The sequence below is a fragment of the Haliaeetus leucocephalus genome, unplaced genomic scaffold, assembly GCF_000737465.1.
Source record: "Haliaeetus leucocephalus isolate CR32 unplaced genomic scaffold, Haliaeetus_leucocephalus-4.0 Scaffold849, whole genome shotgun sequence".
NCBI classification, from domain to species: domain Eukaryota; kingdom Metazoa; phylum Chordata; class Aves; order Accipitriformes; family Accipitridae; genus Haliaeetus; species Haliaeetus leucocephalus.
This window is the reverse complement of record NW_010973285.1, coordinates 4,193,014-4,200,838: the sequence shown is the minus strand read 5'-3', so window position 1 is coordinate 4,200,838 and position 7,825 is coordinate 4,193,014.

The following is a 7,825-nucleotide window of genomic DNA, read 5'->3' as shown; positions in this document are numbered from 1 at the left end:
AATTTCCCCCCCCCCCCCCCCCCTTTTTCTTAAGTGGATTCAAGGCTTATGATCTGCACATTGATCCTACTAAGACCAGTACTATGATTCTGGTTCTTGATGTTAGCACAAAATAGATTTGTGTCCACGTTACAGCTGGTTGAACACAGTTGATTAGGATGTCCCTCAGTAAAACCCCACAAATATCTGGAGAGATTTCTAAATGCACTCTCATGTCCTTTTTAGATGTTCTGTGAAGAATAACTAAAATTTGGTCAGACCAAGCAATCTTGGCCCAACGCCCTGTCTCCAGAAGTGGCCAGAAGCATATGATAAACTGAAAAATGCAAAAACAGGGCAAGCACAGGGGGACACTGTCCCTTATACCACCTAAGCTCAATGCTGATAGCTCATCTCAGCTTATGCTTTCCTTACAGAAAAAGCTATGCTAATTCTTCTCCAGCCCATCATATTATCCAATTACCTACCACATCTGCTTGTGCTCTGTTTTATCTCTAGACATAGTGCCTTACCCAGTATGGAAACAGAATGTAGTTCCTAGATGATCTTTGGTACCCTCTAAGGAAGACTAAGGTGTCATTACCTTATTTTCGCTCCTCTGACACTGAGATCAGCTTAAAGAACAGGTGACACACTTTAGTTAGTAGTCAGCAATTTCAGATTTACGTTTCTTATGAAATCCTGGATCAATATGCCTACTGGGTCCTAGCAATCTTTCCTTCTCCTTTACCTCCTCTCTACAGCAGACCAATAAATGGCCCACATCCCCAGATCTACTACCACACGTGTCTCTTGTTCAAGAGCACAATGCCCAGAGACATGGCTCAGATGATTCGTCAGCTATTCACATTGCTTGAGAAGGGCACAGTCTGAAATGATACAGTTATCATTATCGGTGTACTTGCTGTCAGTGAAGCTTTTATGCCAATGACATAAAAAAATTTAAGTATAACAATAATATTATAAATTAATTTTAATAAGTAAAATATACCCCAGGAAGACATCAAATTACAAAATGCTGCATCACAGTCTGATAACAAACATTTTTCTTTCAAGAAATTCTATCTTTGATGCATCCTATCTTTCTCACTCTGAATTCAGTATTGATTTTAAGGAAAAAAATAATTCCTTAATGGGTTTTCTGCTTAATGTTTTACATGCAAGTCTACAGAAACAAGAAAAATACAGCATAGTTAGCTTATTTGCTACGTTTTGATGAGAAAGCTAAATGTAAGCATTTATTCCTTTTTAAATTAAGCTACTCTCAGGTATTGCAGGTTCCTTATTCTTGTGTTTATGTAGAAGTTTAGAGGTACATTTGCTTAGAATTGGCTGGATTTCTATACCATAGGAATAAAAAAATTGAGAAACCAAATAGACTGTGACAAGGTATCTTTTCAAGACAACAGCTCCTTATCCACAGATGCTGTTAATTTGTTCAAAAAGGAAAGAAATCTATAAAACATCCAAAAAGCAAAAAAACCCCTGCAGCATTTTTTCCTAATTAGGGGGTTAAATCATGGCAAAAATCTAATGCATCAATTTTCAGTAGTATTTTTACTAGGTATTCCTGCTCACAAAGCAGCACGAGACATAAATTAAGAGCATACCTTTCTCCACTATCTACAGTGCCTCAGGGTCTACAGTAGTAGAAAACTTCCTCCCTTTCCCCCAGGTACTCAGAACCTGAATAGGAAGAAGGCCCTGACTAACGTCTAGAGATGCTCAGCAAAACACCAATGAGTAAAGAATCACAAAACTGTTGGCTTGAAAGGACCCCTGAAGGTGATCTAGTCCGTCCAAGTGGTGCTATCGCAATGCTAGATCAGGTCAACCATGCCTTTGCCTACCCCTTTTCAGCATGGTTGCTGCTCAGGAAATCTCCTCCCAGCCTGTACTGACAAGAAAGGAATTAAAATCCATAGACTGGTCAAGTGCTTTAACTTCTGAACTACTGTGTAAAAGAAATACCTGCTATCATAAAGTAGCCCTGTTTTACTTCACTCCTTTCTCCTACTTGCAATATTGAGTAAAGTCAGACTAAATTGGTACTTTTTTTTTGAAAACAGGCAAACAAATTTTACTTTGAAATACTTTTAAAAGTGAACATTGAACAGACCCCATGGACTCCTCCAAAGATTTGAAACTTCAGTAACTCTTAGTATAACTATTGTGGCAAGTTCAAAAATGATGACTTATTTAAGAAAAGTACATGTCCACATTTTAATCCAGCAGCACACAGATAGTAAAGAGACAGACTCATGTCACAAACAGCAACATTTTTAGACTTGTGGAAAGAAAACCAACTACAGAATGCAGCCTCCAGTGACATCGGGTTTATTTTGAATATTGACTTTGTCAACAGAATTTTCTCTGAAAGTGTATTTATTTTGTTAGCGCACACATTTCCCTTCACTAAATACGCATGGCAGGTAAGTTATGTTAATGTCCTTGCAGTGTAAAGAGGCATAGGGAAAACAACCTTTTCCAAACATCTGTCAAAGTAAGCAGAATCTGTCCAAGACTTGTGGATCTTGGCATCGCAAGACCTTTTTCTGTAAATCCATGTGTCATTACTGTCCATTCTCAGCTTTGTAAGAGCACGAGTCACACACATTACTGGAGAATCCAGTCAAATCTCCTTACATCAGTCTTAGGGAAAATCACAGCAGCTAGGCCTGAACTGTTTCAGAAATACATGCACTGGTGTTTAGGAGACAGCAAAATCCAAAACTATAGACACAGAAAGATTTAAAAATTAATCTTATTTTTATCTTTGTATGTTCAGCTAGTCAAAAAAGCAACCAATGTGAGGATAGGAACAAAAAGCCAAACAAAACAACTTTATGCTGCCGTGTAAATTTATGATGAACTCACACCTTCAATGCTGTACATCATCTTTTGTTTTCCTTGAGACAAGTTAACCAAAACTAAAAAAATAAAGAGAAAGCAACAAGAATAATCATAGATGTTCCAAGACATCTTCGGAGAACTAAAAGGACTGCTTCTGCCAGGAAGAGAGGTAAGTGAGGAATAGAATAGGCATCTATGAAATCATCAATGGTGTAGAGATGAATGAAGAATGACTCATCAATTGTCTTCACAATACAAAAAATATGATGCTTTCACTTAAATTATCAGGCCACTGGAGGGGGTGCCTTTTAAAAAGTAGTTGAACAAAATTTACTAAAGGTAGGCCCCTGTGTTGTGAAACACACCAGTAGGAACATAACCTGAGCTCAGAAGTCCCATAGTTGCAGGCTGAGAGAGGCCCAGGGAGACATCCCGCTCCATCTGCCCTCTTTTCTGTCTGTTGCATAAGGCTCTTTGCTCTTGCCCAAGACAAGATAATGGGCTCGTAGACCTATGGTTCAATACAGCAGATCAATTCTTGGGCATGGCTATTAATACTGATACAAGAATGAAGATATGAAGTGATTTTCAATACTCAAATATTCAGGTAATATGTTCATGTAAGTATGAATGGAAACAGCTAGAACATTAATTTGCAGCAAGCGGTTAGCTAAATAATCCTGATCTTCTTCCATCAGCTCTTGGTCTAGCTAAATACTCATAACTTACGAAGCATACTGTTAGTCTGCAATCAAACAATCATTTTAAAATGTAAAATTAACTTTGCCTTCCAAAGACTGACTAAGAAAAAACATCTGGAGGTTGTCTGCATACACCTGAGGGGCTGCCAGCTCAGCATTTGCTCTAGAGACTGTTCAGTTCCCTCCACCTCACACGGAAGGTACTGCCAAAACAAATTTCAAGTCCAACTTCTGTGTTGGGTTGTGGGGGGCATACTTCCAGGGCTCTGTGACGTCAGTAAGAGTTTGCTGGAAGACAGTTATCATATTTGAAATTCCTCCTGGAAATTAGCAAGGGGAGAAGTTAAATATTTTAATACTTGAATATTCAGGAGTTTTCCACAAGTCTAATTTTACTAGAAAAGGGGAATCTGTCTCCTTACTCTTCATTCAATGTATTACTGGCTTTGGCTGCTGCTTGTTGGAGGACTATTTTATTTCAGGGAGATTTTGACAAGAAAGAGTGTGTTCTCAATTAATTTAACACTGCTGTTGCAGTAGTAGATGACCTACCCGGTTTCTTACTGAAGGAAAAAATTTTAGTTGTCTTGGCTTCCACAGTTTATCTAACATAAACTATACAGTGTTTTACTGAAAGTGAACAAATTAAGATTGAGCTGAACTCACAGGTTCTCTCTTCCCTTCAAAACCACTAAGATTATGACCGTCAATAGTCCAAGAGCAGTTGGAAGCAGCACCTCAAATACCGGTTTGCAAGTGCACGCACAGGCATTATGGACTCTACTTCAAGGGTTAAAAGGAAGACAACTTTTTGACCCAAGGCATGCGCTATGTTTTTAGTCTCCTATTTTTCCAACATTACTCAAAGCAGATACTACTAGCTATCAATATCAATCTTAAGCTGGAGTGGTTAGCAGGCTTCTTCTTCAGAGACGCATGTTGGATGCCATGATCAGAGCTTTGGCTTAGTATCACCTCTTCTTATTTCTTATCCCAGTTAGGCACAGCTGGGAAGAATTTCTTCCTGGTTCAACAAGGTCTGCTTATATCTTCCTTTTCCAGCTACTATAAGGCACCCACATACTATCTCAGCCTAAAACCAACACTGTATTCCTCTTGCTGAACACAGAAAAACAAAACAAAACAAAACAAAACAAAGATGTTCTGATGAGTGCTGATCACGTATTGAAGTTTTCTGAATTGTCTTGTACTTAGAAAAAGCTCAGCTCTGAACTTTGATCTACATTTTACAAAAATACCAAAATAAGCTCTAGTAAAGAATAGGGTATTCCTTACTTTCTTTGAAGACAATATTCTCTCTCCTGGGCTCCTTCACCCTGCCTGACAGTGTTTGCTTTGTAGTTCTTCTGTCTTGATTGTTTGAGTCTGGGGACAGGCAGCTGAAGCCAACTAGTTTGGCTTTTTAATTAAAATTTTAGCACCCACAAGATGTGTCTTAGAATTATACCTAGAAACTCCATTAAAAAAAACAACCAAAAAACCCCAACAAAAACCTAACAGCTACTCCAAATTGCAAATACACAGTACAACCACCAATAAAACAAGAATTAAATCCTCCCAAGTTTTCAGGATAACAGATACATACGTGCGCTTTTTCCATTATAATCTAACATTGACTCTAAAATCAAAAAATAACATTTAAATATGTCAAAATTAACTATTTTGCTGTTGATCCTTTTATCAGAAACCCACAGATAAAAGAATTATTCCCAGAGCAGACCCTACCATCTCAGGTATCAGGAGTGATGCTGTCTCCAGTAACAAAGCCTCCAGCTCAACACCACCTGTTATTGTGCAGCTACAAATTATCAATGTGGAAGTCTGTGCCATGTTTCACACTAAAAATTGTGCAGACAACAAAAATCAAACCCAAATTCTCATCAGAATAAACAACTCAGAGTCTCTCATGCTGACTGAATAAGTCTTGATCACATATAACTCAGTTTAAGTTTCTATTTTACTTTTGACAAAGTCACTGCAGATAAACCAGACAGCAGCAGTAGTGTGTGAATCTAAGACTCTAATACTGACACCTGGATATCACCTTCTGGGACATGCACAGTGCCTTGCCCACTGGTGAGTCACTAACTGAGCCACTTGGATATTACCCAAACCCAGCATTTTGACCCTCTATATTTTGTCATTCAACACTGAAGTGTTTAAGAAGCTTGCCTCATCTATTTAGGTTATAAATCTCAGAGGCAAAGACCACCTCTCACTTTTATAGTACCTGGTATAATAGGGCATAAGGGCTGACTGATCCTATAAGACCTACCCAAATACAGATGAAGAGTAGAAGTAGTATTTATACAAGGTGGAATAGTGGCACACATGAAATGGTCAGAGGAAGGAGAAGCTCTGACCCAGACAAACAGTGTAGTGGGTGTTAGATGTACCTGAAGTATTCATACCTCACAAAATAAGAGTTGCCCCTGGAAACTTCATTACCCAGTCTTACAAACTTGAATGCAGCCATGTTAATTTCACTGCCCTTACTTCACTCATGTAAGTGCTGGTAGGATCAGCATCTTATGTTAGGGTTTAACTTTTTTATACAGCTGCAATCCAAATAAGCTCTGCAAAAGTATGGAAAGAAGGCATTGCATAGTCCTTCAGCTGGCCTGCTGCACCGGAGCAAATTATTACTTACGCAATAAGCAATAATCATTTTGGTATTACTCATCACTATTTCCACAGTGTGGGGGGAAATCATTAAAAGCTTTCTGGAAAAAAGACTCTTTTTTGGACATTTTATTCCAGTCTTAACAAGGAGAAGCACCACCAAATTTAAGCGCCACTTTCCAGACCCAGCATTACAAGAGTCATGCCAATGTTCTACAGAGAGCTCTTACTGCTACTCCAGTTTTTATGTACTGACATCTATTTGAAGAGAATATAGTAATTTTAGTCCACCATTAGGATCGTCCATCATTAGGATGTATTATGCAACTCACTACTAACACAATACTGAGACGATAAAAAAATTACAGTTACATTCTACACAGATAGTGAAACACAACTCTCCTGCAAATGTCTCCGCAACCGATCTCCCATGCCTTCTGCACATGCACAGTATGAACTTCCACACTGAAGAATTAAAAGCAGAAGTTCTGGCCTCTGAATGTAGTTAACTGGAACACCTTCTCTCCCCAAAGAATAGTTACAGCTGCCTACTTTCAATGCACCTTGTATTGCAGAAGCTAAATTCTGTGTACCACTGCCTCCGCTCAGCGATCTGTTTAATTTTATTTTATGAGCAATATCACTGGAGGCAAAAAGGGCTTCTTGTACAGTTAAAGGTACCACGGCCCAAATGCTCAGCATTTTAAAGAATTAAGCAACTATTAAGCAACAGGAGCTATATACATATCATAAACTGTAGGAGAATATTAATCTCCTCTCCAAGAGGTCACATAGACAGTTCAACACTGACACCTTCCAACCACCTTTGTCTAGAAATCCTGCCCCTGAAAGTCATAAAATATTTTAGTTCCGATTCACTGGCAAAATTTTCACAACAAAGATTTTATAAGGCATGATTTCTTCATTTTAGTGGATTAGACTCAGTATCACATACAGCTCCACACTTATGCATAAATTATTCACAATCTAACACTACAGTCCATGTAATTAGAACAGAAAAATATATTGCCAGAGTTCTCTGTTATATACCTCTCTTATATAGCTCTTTATTTTACAACTGTCTTTGGATGGGCTCTGCAGAGAAATATGTTGTATTTCCTCTTAATATCGTATTTTTTCGCAAGTGCATGTCACAATATAGAAAACAGTAACTTCTATAAATTTCTTGCTGAGTCACATTCAGTTTTCAAAGAAGTTGAGAAATACTTGATTGACATATGCTGGGGGAAAGGAGCTGCCAAGAAAGTAGGGAAAGTGATCTGGGCAATCATAGGCCCATCATACTGGCACTCATGTTAAAAATCTGTGCCAGAGTTGGAAGAATATGGACAGAATAACAATATCAAGTTATATTGAACAGAAGATGAAATTCAATATACCAAACTTACTGGGTCACCCTAATATGACCACTGATAAAAAAGTATAAAACAATAAAAGTGATCTTCTAGAGAAAGGAAATTTAATAAACCTATCTTGTTCAAGGCTGCTGAAAGGCATTTGTTGGGATGCCACAGGCAAAGCTGTTAAAAAAGCTGCAGAAAATGGGGTGAATAAAAGAGCTGCAAGGTAGATAGGGCAGCAGAGAACCTTGAGGGCAGGAGTCAGAG